Source organism: Sus scrofa, chromosome 16, assembly GCF_054392235.1.
Source record: "Sus scrofa isolate SSC_HxYL_T2T_F1_AM1 chromosome 16, Sscrofa_HxYL_maternal_Yorkshire_Landrace_v2.0, whole genome shotgun sequence".
In the NCBI taxonomy this organism is placed as follows: Eukaryota; Metazoa; Chordata; class Mammalia; order Artiodactyla; family Suidae; genus Sus; species Sus scrofa.
In genome coordinates, this window is record NC_139398.1 from 8498133 (window position 1) to 8511405 (window position 13273).

A 13273-nucleotide genomic window follows, 5' to 3' on the forward strand; every position below is an offset into this window, starting at 1 on the left:
CGCCACAATGCATGGAATCCTCTGCATTCAACGACGCTGCATGGAATCCACTGCATTCCATCGGGATGTTTTGGGCCATGCTGCATAAAATCTACTGCATTCAATCGGGATGCATTGGGCCTCGCTGCATGAACTCCACTGCATACAATCTGGAACCATTGCGCCAAAATGCATGGAATCGACTGCATTTAATCACGGTGCATGGAATCCACTGCATTCAATCGGGATGCATTTTACCACACTGCTTGGATTACACTGCATTCAATCGCAATGCATAGAATCCACTGCATTCAATATGGATGCATTTTACCACTCTGCATGGAATCCACTGCATTTAATCACGCTGCATGTACTCCATGGAATTTAATCGGGATTCATTTTACTAAGCTGTATGGAATCGACTGCATTTAATCACGCTGCATGGAATCCGCTGCATTCAATCTGGATTCATTTTACAAGGCTGCATGGAGTACACTGCATTCAATCACAATGCATGGAATCCACTGCATTCAAACGGGATGCTTTGGGCCATGCTGCATAAAATCCACTGCATTCAATCATGCTGCATGGAATCCACTGCATTCAATCATGCAGCATAAAATCCGCTGCATTCCATAGGGTTCCATTTCTTCATGCTGCATGGAATACACTGCATTCAATCAGGCTGCATAAAATCCGCTGCATTCCATAGGGTTCCATTTCTTCATGCTGCATGGAATACACTGCATTCAATCAGGCTGCATGGAATCCACTGCATTCCATCGGGATGCATTTTTCCTCGTTGCATGGATTACACTGCATTCCATCACAATGCATGGAATCCACTGCATTCAATCGGGAAGCTTTGGGCCATGCTGCATACAATCCACTGCATTCAATCGGGATGCACTGGGCCTCGCTGCATGGACTCCACTGCATATAATCGGGATCCATTGCGCCACAATGCATGGAATACTCTGCATGCAATGACGCTGAATGGAATCCACTGCATTGAATCGTGAAGCTATGGGCCATGCTGCATAAAATCCACTGCATGCAATCATGCTGCATTGAAACCACTGCATTCAATCATGCTGCATAAAATCCACTGCATTCAATAGGGTTCCATTACTGCACCCTGCATGGAATCCACTGCATTCAACCACGCTGCATGGAATCCACTGCATTCAATCGGGATGCATTTTACCACTCTGCATGGATTACACTGCATTTAATCACGCTGCATGCAATCCATGGAATTTAATCGGGATTCATTTTACTAAGCTGTATGGAATCGACTGCACTTAATCACGCTGCATGGAATCCACTGCATTCAATCGGGATGCATTTTACCACGTTGCATGCAGTTCACTGCATTCAATCACAATGCATGGAATCCACTGCATTCCATCGGGATGCTTTGGGCCATGCTGCATAAAATCCACTGCATTCAATCTTGCTTTTTGAATCCACTGCATTCAGTAATGCTGCATAAAATCCTTGCATTCAATTGGGTTCCATTTCTTCACGCTGCATGGAATACACTGCATTCAATCACGCTGCATGGAATCCACTGCATTCAATCGGGATGCATTTTACCATGCTGCGTGGTTTTCACTGCATTCAATCACAATGCATGGAATCCACTGCATTCCATCGGGATGCTTTGGGCCATGCTGCATAAACTCCACTGCATTCAATCGGGAGGCATTGGGCCTCGCTGCATGGACTCCACTGCATAAAATCTGGATCCATTGCGCCACAATGCATGGAATCCTCTGCATTCAACGACGCTGCATGGAATCCACTGCATTCCATCGGGATGTTTTGGGCCATGCTGCATAAAATCTACTGCATTCAATCGGGATGCATTGGGCCTCGCTGCATGAACTCCACTGCGTACAATCTGGAACCATTGCGCCAAAATGCATGGAATACTCTGCATTCAACGACGCTGCATGGAATCCACTGCATTCAATCGGGATGCTTTGGGCCATGCTGCATAAATCCATTGCATTCAATCATGCTTCATGGAATCCACTGCATTAAATCGTGCTGCATAAAATCCACGGCATTCAATAGGGTTCCATTTCTTCACGCTGCATCGAATCCACTACATTCAATCACGCTCCATGCAATCCACTGCATTCTATCGGGATGCATTTTACCACGCTGCATAGATTACACCGCATTCAATCACAATGCATGGAATCCACTGCATTCAATCGGGATGCTTTGGGCCATGCTGCATAAAATCCACTGCATTCAATCGGGATGCATTGGGCCTCGCTGCATGGACTCCACTGCATTCAATCGGGATCCTTTGTGCCACAATGCATGGAATTCTCTTCATTCAATGACGCTGCATCGAATCCACTGCATTCAATCGGAATCCATTGTGCTACAATGCATGGAATCCTCTGCATTCAATGACGCTGCATGGAATCCACTGCATTCCATCAGGATGCTTTGGGCCATGCTGCATAAAATCCACTGCATGCAATCATGCTGCATGGAATCCACTGCATTCAATCATGCTGCATAAAATCCACTGCATTCAATAGGGTTCCATTTCTTCACGCTGCATGGAATCCACTGCATTCAATCACGCTGCATGGAATCCACTGCATTCAACATGGATGAATTTTACCACGCTGCATTTAGTACACTGTATTCAATCACAATTCATGGAATCCATTGCATTCAATCGGGATGCTTTGGGCCATGCTGCATAAAATCTACTGCATTCAATCGGGATGCACTGGGCATTGCTGCATGGACTCCACTGCATACAATCCGGATCCATTGCGCCACAATGCATGGAATCCTCTTCATTCAACGACGCTGCATGGAATCCACTGCATTCCATCGGGATGCTTTGGGCCATGCTGCATAAAATCCACTGCATTCAATCGGGATGCATTGGGCCTCGCTGCATGGACTCCACTGCATACAATCGGGATCCATTGCGCCACAATGCATGGAATCCTCTGCATTCAATGACGCTGCATGGAATCCACTGCATTCCATCGGGATGCTTTGGGCCATGCTGCATAAAATCCACTGCATTCAATCATGCTGCATGGAATCCACTGCATTCAATCATGCTGCATAAAATCCACTGCATTCAATAGGGTTCCATTTCTTCACGCTGCATGGAATCCACTGCATTCACTCAGGATGCATTTTACCACACTGCATGGATTACACTTCATTCAATCACAATGCATGGAATCCACTGCATTCAAACGGGATGCTTTGGGCCATGCTGCATAAAATCCACTGCATTCAATCATGCTGCATGGAATCCACTGCATTCAATCATGCAGCATAAAATCCGCTGCATTCCATAGGGTTCCATTTCTTCATGCTGCATGGAATACACTGCATTCAATCAGGCTGCATGGAATCCACTGCATTCAATCGGGATGCATTTTTCCTCGTTGCATGGATTACACTGCATTCCATCACAATGCATCGAATCCACTGCATTCAATCGGGAAGCTTTGGGCCATGCTGCATACAATCCACTGCATTCAATCGGGATGCACTGGGCCTCGCTGCATGGACTCCACTGCATATAATCGGGATCCATTGCGCCACAATGCATGGAATACTCTGCATGCAATGACGCTGAATGGAATCCACTGCATTGAATCGTGAAGCTATGGGCCATGCTGCATAAAATCCACTGCATTCAATCTTGCTTTTTGAATCCACTGCATTCAGTAATGCTGCATAAAATCCTTGCATTCAATTGGGTTCCATTTCTTCACGCTGCATGGAATACACTGCATTCAATCACGCTGCATGGAATCCACTGCATTCAATCGGGATGCATTTTACCATGCTGCGTGGTTTTCACTGCGTTCAATCACAATGCATGGAATCCACTGCATTCAATCGGGATGCTTTGGGCCATGCTGCATAAAATCCACTGCATTCAATCATGCTGCATGGAATCCACTGCATTCAATCATGCTGCAATAAATCCACTGCATTCAATAGGGTTCCATTTCTTCACGCTGCATGTTATACACTTCATTCATTCACGCTGCATGGAATCCACTGCATTCAATCGGGATGCATTTTACCTCGCTGCATGGATTACACTGCATTCAATCACAATGCATGGAATCCACTGCATTCCATCGGGATGCTTTGGGCCATGCTGCATAAAATCCACTGCATTCAATCAGATGCATTTTGCCTCGCTGCATAGACTCCACTGCATACAATCGGGATCCATTTCGCCAAAATGCATTGAATCTTATGCATTCAATTACGCTGCATGGAATCCACTGCATTCAATCGGGATGCTTTGGGCCATGCTGCATAAAATCCATTGCATTCAATCATGCTGCATGGAATCCACTGCATTCAATCGGGATGCATTTTACCATGCTGCATTGATTACCCTTCATTCAATCAGGCTGCATGGAATCCACTGCATTCTATCGGGATGCTTTGGGCCATGCTGCATAAAATCCACTGCATTTAATCGGGATGCATTTGGCCACGCTGCATGGACTCCACTGCATAAAATCGGGATCCATTGCCCCAAAATGCAAGGAATCATCTGCATTCAATGACGCTGCATGGAATCCACTGCATTCCATCGGGATGCTTTGGGCCATGCTGCATAAAATCCACTGCATGCAATCATGCTGCATGGAATCCACTGCATTCAATCATGCTGCATAAAATCCACTGCATTCAATAGGGTTCCATTTCTTCACGCTGCATGGAATCCACTGCATTCAATCACGCTGCATGAATTCCACTGCATTCAACATGGATGAATTTTACCACGCTGCATTTAGTACACTGTATTCAATCACAATTCATGGAATCCATTGCATTCAATCGGGATGCTTTGGGCCATGCTGCATAAAATCCACTGCATTCAATCGGGATGCACTGGGCATTGCTGCATGGACTCCACTGCATACAATCCGGATCCATTGCGCCACAATGCATGGAATCCTCTTCATTCAACGACGCTGCATGGAATCCACTGCATTCCATCGGGATGCTTTGGGCCATGCTGCATAAAATCCACTGCATTTAATCGGGATGCATTGGGCCTCGCTGCATGGACTCCACTGCATACAATCGGGATCCATTGCGCCACAATGCATGGAATCCTCTGCATTCAATGACGCTGCATGGAATCCACTGCATTCCATCGGGATGCTTTGGGCCATGCTGCATAAAATCCACTGTATGCAATCATGCTGCATGGAATCCACTGCATTCAATCATGCTGCATAAAATCCACTGCATTCAATAGGGTTCCATTTCTTCACGCTGCATGGAATCCACTGCATTCAATCACGCTGCATGGAATCCACTGCATTCAACATGGATGAATTTTACCACGCTGCATTTAGTACACTGTATTCAATCACAATTCATGGAATCCATTGCATTCAATCGGGATGCTTTGGGCCATGCTGCATAAAATCCACTGCATTCAATCGGGATGCACTGGGCATCGCTGCATGGACTCCACTGCATACAATCAAGATCTATTGCGCCACAATGCATGGAATCCTCTGCATTCAATGACGCTGCATGGAATCCACTGCATTCAATCGGGATGCTTTGGGCCATGCTGCATAAAATCCATTGCATTCAATCATGCTGCATGGAATCCACTGCATTCAATCGGGATGCATTTTACCATGCTGCATTGATTACCCTTCATTCAATCACAATGCATGGAATCCACTGCATTCTATCGGGATGCTTTGGGCCATGCTGCATAAAATCCACTGCATTTAATCGGGATGCATTTGGCCACGCTGCATGGACTCCACTGCATAAAATCGGGATCCATTGCCCCAAAATGCAAGGAATCATCTGCATTCAATGACGCTGCATGGAATCCACTGCATTCCATCGGGATGCTTTGGGCCATGCTGCATAAAATCCACTGCATTCAACCATGCTGCATGGAATCCACTGCATTCAATCATGCTGCATAAAATCCACTGCATTCAATCGGGATGCATTGGGCCTCGCTGCATGGAATAAACTGCATTCAATCAGGCTCCATGGAATCCACTGCATTCAATGGGGATGCATTCTACCATGCTGCATGGAGTTCACTGCATTCAATCACAATGCATGGAATCCACTGCATTCCATCGGGATGCTTTGGGCCATGCTGCATAAAATCCACTGCATTCAATCGGGATGCATTGGGCCTCGCTGCATGGACTCCACTGCATACAATCGGGATCCATTGCGCCAAAATGCATGGAATCCTCTGCATTCATTGACGCTGCATGGAATCCACTGCATTCCATCGGGATGCTTTGGGCCATACTGCATAAAATCCACTGCATGCAATCATGCTGCATGGAATCCACTGCATTCAATCATGCTGCATAAAATCCACTGCATTCAATAGGGTTCCATTTCTTCTTCACGCTGCCTGGAATCCACTGCATTCAATCACGCTGCATGGAATCCACTGCATTCAATATGGATGCATTTTACCACTCTGCATGGAATCCACTGCATTTAATCACGCTGCATGTAATCCATGGAATTTAATCGGGATTCATTTTACTAAGCTGTATGGAATCGACTGCATTTAATCACGCTGCATGGAATCCACTGCATTCAATCGGGATTCATTTTACAAGGCTGCATGGAGTACACTGCATTCAATCACAATGCATGGAATCCACTGCATTCAAACGGGATGCTTTGGGCCATGCTGCATAAAATCCACTGCATTCAATCATGCTGCATGGAATCCACTGCATTCAATCATGCAGCATAAAATCCGCTGCATGCAATCATGCTGCATTGAAACCACTGCATTCAATCATGCTGCATAAAATCCACTGCATTCAATAGGGTTCCATTACTGCACCCTGCATGGAATCCACTGCATTCAACCACGCTGCATGGAATCCACTGCATTCAATCGGGATGCATTTTACCACTCTGCATGGATTACACTGCATTTAATCACGCTGCATGTAATCCATGGAATTTAATCGGGATTCATTTTACTAAGCTGTATGGAATCGACTGCACTTAATCACACTGCATGGAATCCACTGCATTCAATCGGGATGCATTTTACCACGTTGCATGCAGTTCACTGCATTCAATCACAATGCATGGAATCCACTGCATTCCATCGGGATGCTTTGGGCCATGCTGCATAAAATCCACTGCATTCAATCTTGCTTTTTGAATCCACTGCATTCAGTAATGCTGCATAAAATCCTTGCATTCAATTGGGTTCCATTTCTTCACGCTGCCTGGAATCCACTGCATTCAATCACGCTGCATGGAATCCACTGCATTCTATCGGGATGCATTTTACCTCGCTGCATGGATTACACTGCATTCAATCACAATGCATGGAATCCACTGCATTCCATCGGGATGCTTTGGGCCATGCTGCATAAACTCCACTGCATTCAATCGGGAGGCATTGGGCCTCGCTGCATGGACTCCACTGCATAAAATCTGGATCCATTGCGCCACAATGCATGGAATCCTCTGCATTCAACGACGCTGCATGGAATCCACTGCATTCCATCGGGATGTTTTGGGCCATGCTGCATAAAATCTACTGCATTCAATCGGGATGCATTGGGCCTCGCTGCATGAACTCCACTGCATACAATCTGGAACCATTGCGCCAAAATGCATGGAATACTCTGCACTCAACGACGCTGCATGGAATCCACTGCATTCAATCGGGATGCTTTGGGCCATGCTGCATAAATCCATTGCATTCAATCATGCTTCATGGAATCCACTGCATTCAATCGTGCTGCATAAAATCCACGGCATTCAATAGGGTTGCATTTCTTCACGCTGCATCGAATCCACTACATTCAATCACGCTGCATGGAATCCACTGCATTCTATCGGGATGCATTTTACCACACTGCATAGATTACACCGCATTCAATCACAATGCATGGAATCCACTGCATTCAATCGGGATGCTTTGGGCCATGCTGCATAAAATCCACTGCATTCAATCGGGATGCATTGGGCCTCGCTGCATGGACTCCACTGCATTCAATCGGGATCCTTTGTGCCACAATGCATGGAATTCTCTTCATTCAATGACGCTGCATCGAATCCACTGCATTCAATCGGAATCCATTGTGCCACAATGCATGGAATCCTCTGCATTCAATGACGCTGCATGGAATCCACTGCATTCCATCAGGATGCTTTGGGCCATGCTGCATAAAATCCACTGCATGCAATCATGCTGCATGGAATCCACTGCATTCAATCATGCTGCATAAAATCCACTGCATTCAATAGGGTTCCATTTCTTCACGCTGCATGGAATCCACTGCATTCAATCACGCTGCATGAATTCCACTGCATTCAACATGGATGAATTTTACCACGCTGCATTTAGTACACTGTATTCAATCACAATTCATGGAATCCATTGCATTCAATCGGGATGCTTTGGGCCATGCTGCATAAAATCCACTGCATTCAATCGGGATGCACTGGGCATTGCTGCATGGACTCCACTGCATACAATCCGGATCCATTGCGCCACAATGCATGGAATCCTCTTCATTCAACGACGCTGCATGGAATCCACTGCATTCCATCGGGATGCTTTGGGCCATGCTGCATAAAATCCACTGCATTCAATCGGGATGCATTGGGCCTCGCTGCATGGACTCCACTGCATACAATCGGGATCCATTGCGCCACAATGCATGGAATCCTCTGCATTCAATGACGCTGCATGGAATCCACTGCATTCCATCGGGATGCTTTGGGCCATGCTGCATAAAATCCACTGTATGCAATCATGCTGCATGGAATCCACTGCATTCAATCATGCTGCATAAAATCCACTGCATTCAATAGGGTTCCATTTCTTCACGCTGCATGGAATCCACTGCATTCAATCACGCTGCATGGAATCCACTGCATTCAACATGGATGAATTTTACCACGCTGCATTTAGTACACTGTATTCAATCACAATTCATGGAATCCATTGCATTCAATCGGGATGCTTTGGGCCATGCTGCATAAAATCCACTGCATTCAATCTGGATGCACTGGGCATCGCTGCATGGACTCCACTGCATACAATCCAGATCTATTGCGCCACAATGCATGGAATCCTCTGCATTCAATGACGCTGCATGGAATCCACTGCATTCAATCGGGATGCTTTGGGCCATGCTGCATAAAATCCATTGTATTCAATCATGCTGCATGGAATCCACTGCATTCAATCGGGATGCATTTTACCATGCTGCATTGATTACCCTTCATTCAATCAGGCTGCATGGAATCCACTGCATTCTATCGGGATGCTTTGGGCCATGCTGCATAAAATCCACTGCATTTAATCGGGATGCATTTGGCCACGCTGCATGGACTCCACTGCATAAAATCGGGATCCATTGCCCCAAAATGCAAGGAATCATCTGCATTCAATGACGCTGCATGGAATCCACTGCATTCCATCGGGATGCTTTGGGCCATGCTGCATAAAATCCACTGCATTCAACCATGCTGCATGGAATCCACTGCATTCAATCATGCTGCATAAAATCCACTGCATTCAATCGGGATGCATTGGGCCTCGCTGCATGGAATAAACTGCATTCAATCAGGCTCCATGGAATCCACTGCTTTCAATGGGGATGCATTCTACCATGCTGCATGGAGTTCACTGCATTCAATCACAATGCATGGAATCCACTGCATTCCATCGGGATGCTTTGGGCCATGCTGCATAAAATCCACTGCATTCAATCGGGATGCATTGGGCCTCGCTGCATGGACTCCACTGCATACAATCGGGATCCATTGCGCCAAAATGCATGGAATCCTCTGCATTCATTGACGCTGCATGGAATCCACTGCATTCCATCGGGATGCTTTGGGCCATACTGCATAAAATCCACTGCATGCAATCATGCTGCATGGAATCCACTGCATTCAATCATGCTGCATAAAATCCACTGCATTCAATAGGGTTCCATTTCTTCTTCACGCTGCCTGGAATCCACTGCATTCAATCACGCTGCATGGAATCCACTGCATTCAATATGGATGCATTTTACCACTCTGCATGGAATCCACTGCATTTAATCACGCTGCATGTACTCCATGGAATTTAATCGGGATTCATTTTACTAAGCTGTATGGAATCGACTGCATTTAATCACGCTGCATGGAATCCACTGCATTCAATCGGGATTCATTTTACAAGGCTGCATGGAGTACACTGCATTCAATCACAATGCATGGAATCCACTGCATTCAAACGGGATGCTTTGGGCCATGCTGCATAAAATCCACTGCATTCAATCATGCTGCATGGAATCCACTGCATTCAATCATGCAGCATAAAATCCGCTGCATTCCATAGGGTTCCATTTCTTCATGCTGCATGGAATACACTGCATTCAATCAGGCTGCATGGAATCCACTGCATTCAATCGGGATGCATTTTTCCTCGTTGCATGGATTACACTGCATTCCATCACAATGCATCGAATCCACTGCATTCAATCGGGAAGCTTTGGGCCATGCTGCATACAATCCACTGCATTCAATCGGGATGCACTGGGCCTCGCTGCATGGACTCCACTGCATATAATCGGGATCCATTGCGCCACAATGCATGGAATACTCTGCATTCAATGACGCTGAATGGAATCCACTGCATTGAATCGTGAAGCTATGGGCCATGCTGCATAAAATCCACTGCATGCAATCATGCTGCATGGAATCCACTGCATTCAATCATGTTGCATAAAATCCACTGCATTCAATAGGGTTCCATTTCTTCACCCTGCATGGAATCCACTGCATTCAACCACGCTGCATGGAATCCACTGCATTCAATCGGGATGCATTTTACCACTCTGCATGGATTACACTGCATTTAATCACGCTGCATGTAATCCATGGAATTTTAATCGGGATTCATTTTACTAAGCTGTATGGAATCGACTGCACTTAATCACGCTGCATGGAATCCACTGCATTCAATCGGGATGCATTTTACCACGTTGCATGCAGTTCACTGCATTCAATCACAATGCATGGAATCCACTGCATTCAATCGGGATGCTTTGGGCCATGCTGCATAAAATCCACTGCATTCAATCTTGCTTTTTGAATCCACTGCATTCAGTAATGCTGCATAAATCCTTGCATTCAATTGGGTTCCATTTCTTCACGCTGCATGGAATACACTGCATTCAATCACGCTGCATGGAATCCACTGCATTCAATCGGGATGCATTTTACCATGCTGCGTGGTTTTCACTGCATTCAATCACAATGCATGGAATCCACTGCATTCCATCGGGATGCTTTGGGCCATGCTGCATAAAATCCACTGCATTCAATCATGCTGCATGGAATCCACTGCATTCAATCATGCTGCATAAAATCCACTGCATTCAATAGGGTTCCATTTCTTCACGCTGCATGTAATACACTGCATTCAATCACACTGAATGGAATCCACTGCATTCAATCGGGATGCATTTTACCTCGCTGCATGGATTACACTGCATTCAATCACAATGCTTGGAATCCACTGCATTCCATCGGGATGCTTTGGGCCATGCTGCATAAAATCCACTGCATTCAATCGGGATGCATTGGGCTTCGCTGCATCGACTCCACTGCATTCAATCGGTATCCATTGCGCCACAATGCAAGGAATCCTCTGCATTCATTGACGCTGCATGGACTCCACTGCATTCAATCGGGATGCTTTGGGCCATGCTGCATAAAATCCACTGCATTCAACCATGCTGCATGGAATCCATTTCATTCAATCATGCTCTATAAAATCCAATGCATTCAATAGGGTTCCATTACTTCACGCTGCATGGAATACACTACATTAAATCAGGATGCATGGAATCGACTGCATTCAATCAGGATGCATTATACCACGTTGCATGGATTACCCTACATTCAATCACAATGCATGGAATCCACTGCATTCAATCGGGATGCCTTGGGCCATGCTGCATAAAATCCACTGCATTCAATGGTGATGCATTGGGCCTCGCTGCATAGACTCCACTGCATATAATCGGGATCCATTGCGCCACAATGCATGGAATACTCTGCATTCAATGACGCTGCATGGAATCCACTGCATTCCATCGGGAAGCTTTGGGCCATGCTGCATAAAATCCACTGCATTCAATCATGCTGCATGGAATCCACTGCATTCAATCGGGATGCATTTTACAAGGCTGCATGGATTACATTTCATACACTCAAAATGCATGGAATCCACTGCGTTCTATAGGTATGCTTTGGCCATACTGCATAAAATACACTGCATTCAATTTGCTGCATGGAATCCACTGCATTCAATCATGCTGAATAAAATCCACTGCATTCAATAGGGTTCCATTTCTTCACGCTGCATGGAATACACTGCATTCAATCAGGCTCCATGGAATCCACTGCATTCAATGGGGATGCATTCTACAATGCTGCATGGAGTTCACTGCATTCAATCACAACGCATGTAATCCACTGCATTCCATCAGGATGCTTTGGGCCATGCTGCATAAAATCCACTGCATTCAATCGGGATGCATTGGGCTTCGCTGCATGGACTCCACTGCATACAATCGGGATCCATTGCGCCAAAATGCATGGAATACTCTGCATTCATTGACGCTGCATGGACTCCACTGCATTCAATCGGGATGCTTTGGGCCATGCTGCATAAAATCCACTGCATTCAACCATGCTGCATGGAATCCATTTCATTCAATCATGCTCTATAAAATCCAATGCATTCAATAGGGTTCCATTACTTCACGCTGCATGGAATACACTGCATTAAATCAGGATGCATGGAATCGACTGCATTCAATCAGGATGCCTTATACCACGTTGCATGGATTACCCTACATTCAATCACAATGCATGGAATCCACTGCATTCAATCGGGATGCTTTGGGCCATGCTGCATAAAATCCACTGCATTCAATCGGGATGCATTGGGCCTCGCTGCATAGACTCCACTGCATATAATCGGGATCCATTGCGCCACAATGCATGGAATATTCTGCATTCAACGACGCTGCATGGAATCCACTGCATTCCATCGGGAAGCTTTGGGCCATGCTGCATAAAATCCACTGCATTCAATCATGCTGCATGGAATCCACTGCATTCGATCGGGATGCATTTTACAAGGCTGCATGGATTACATTTCATACACTCAAAATGCATGGAATCCACTGCGTTCTATAGGTATACTTTGGGC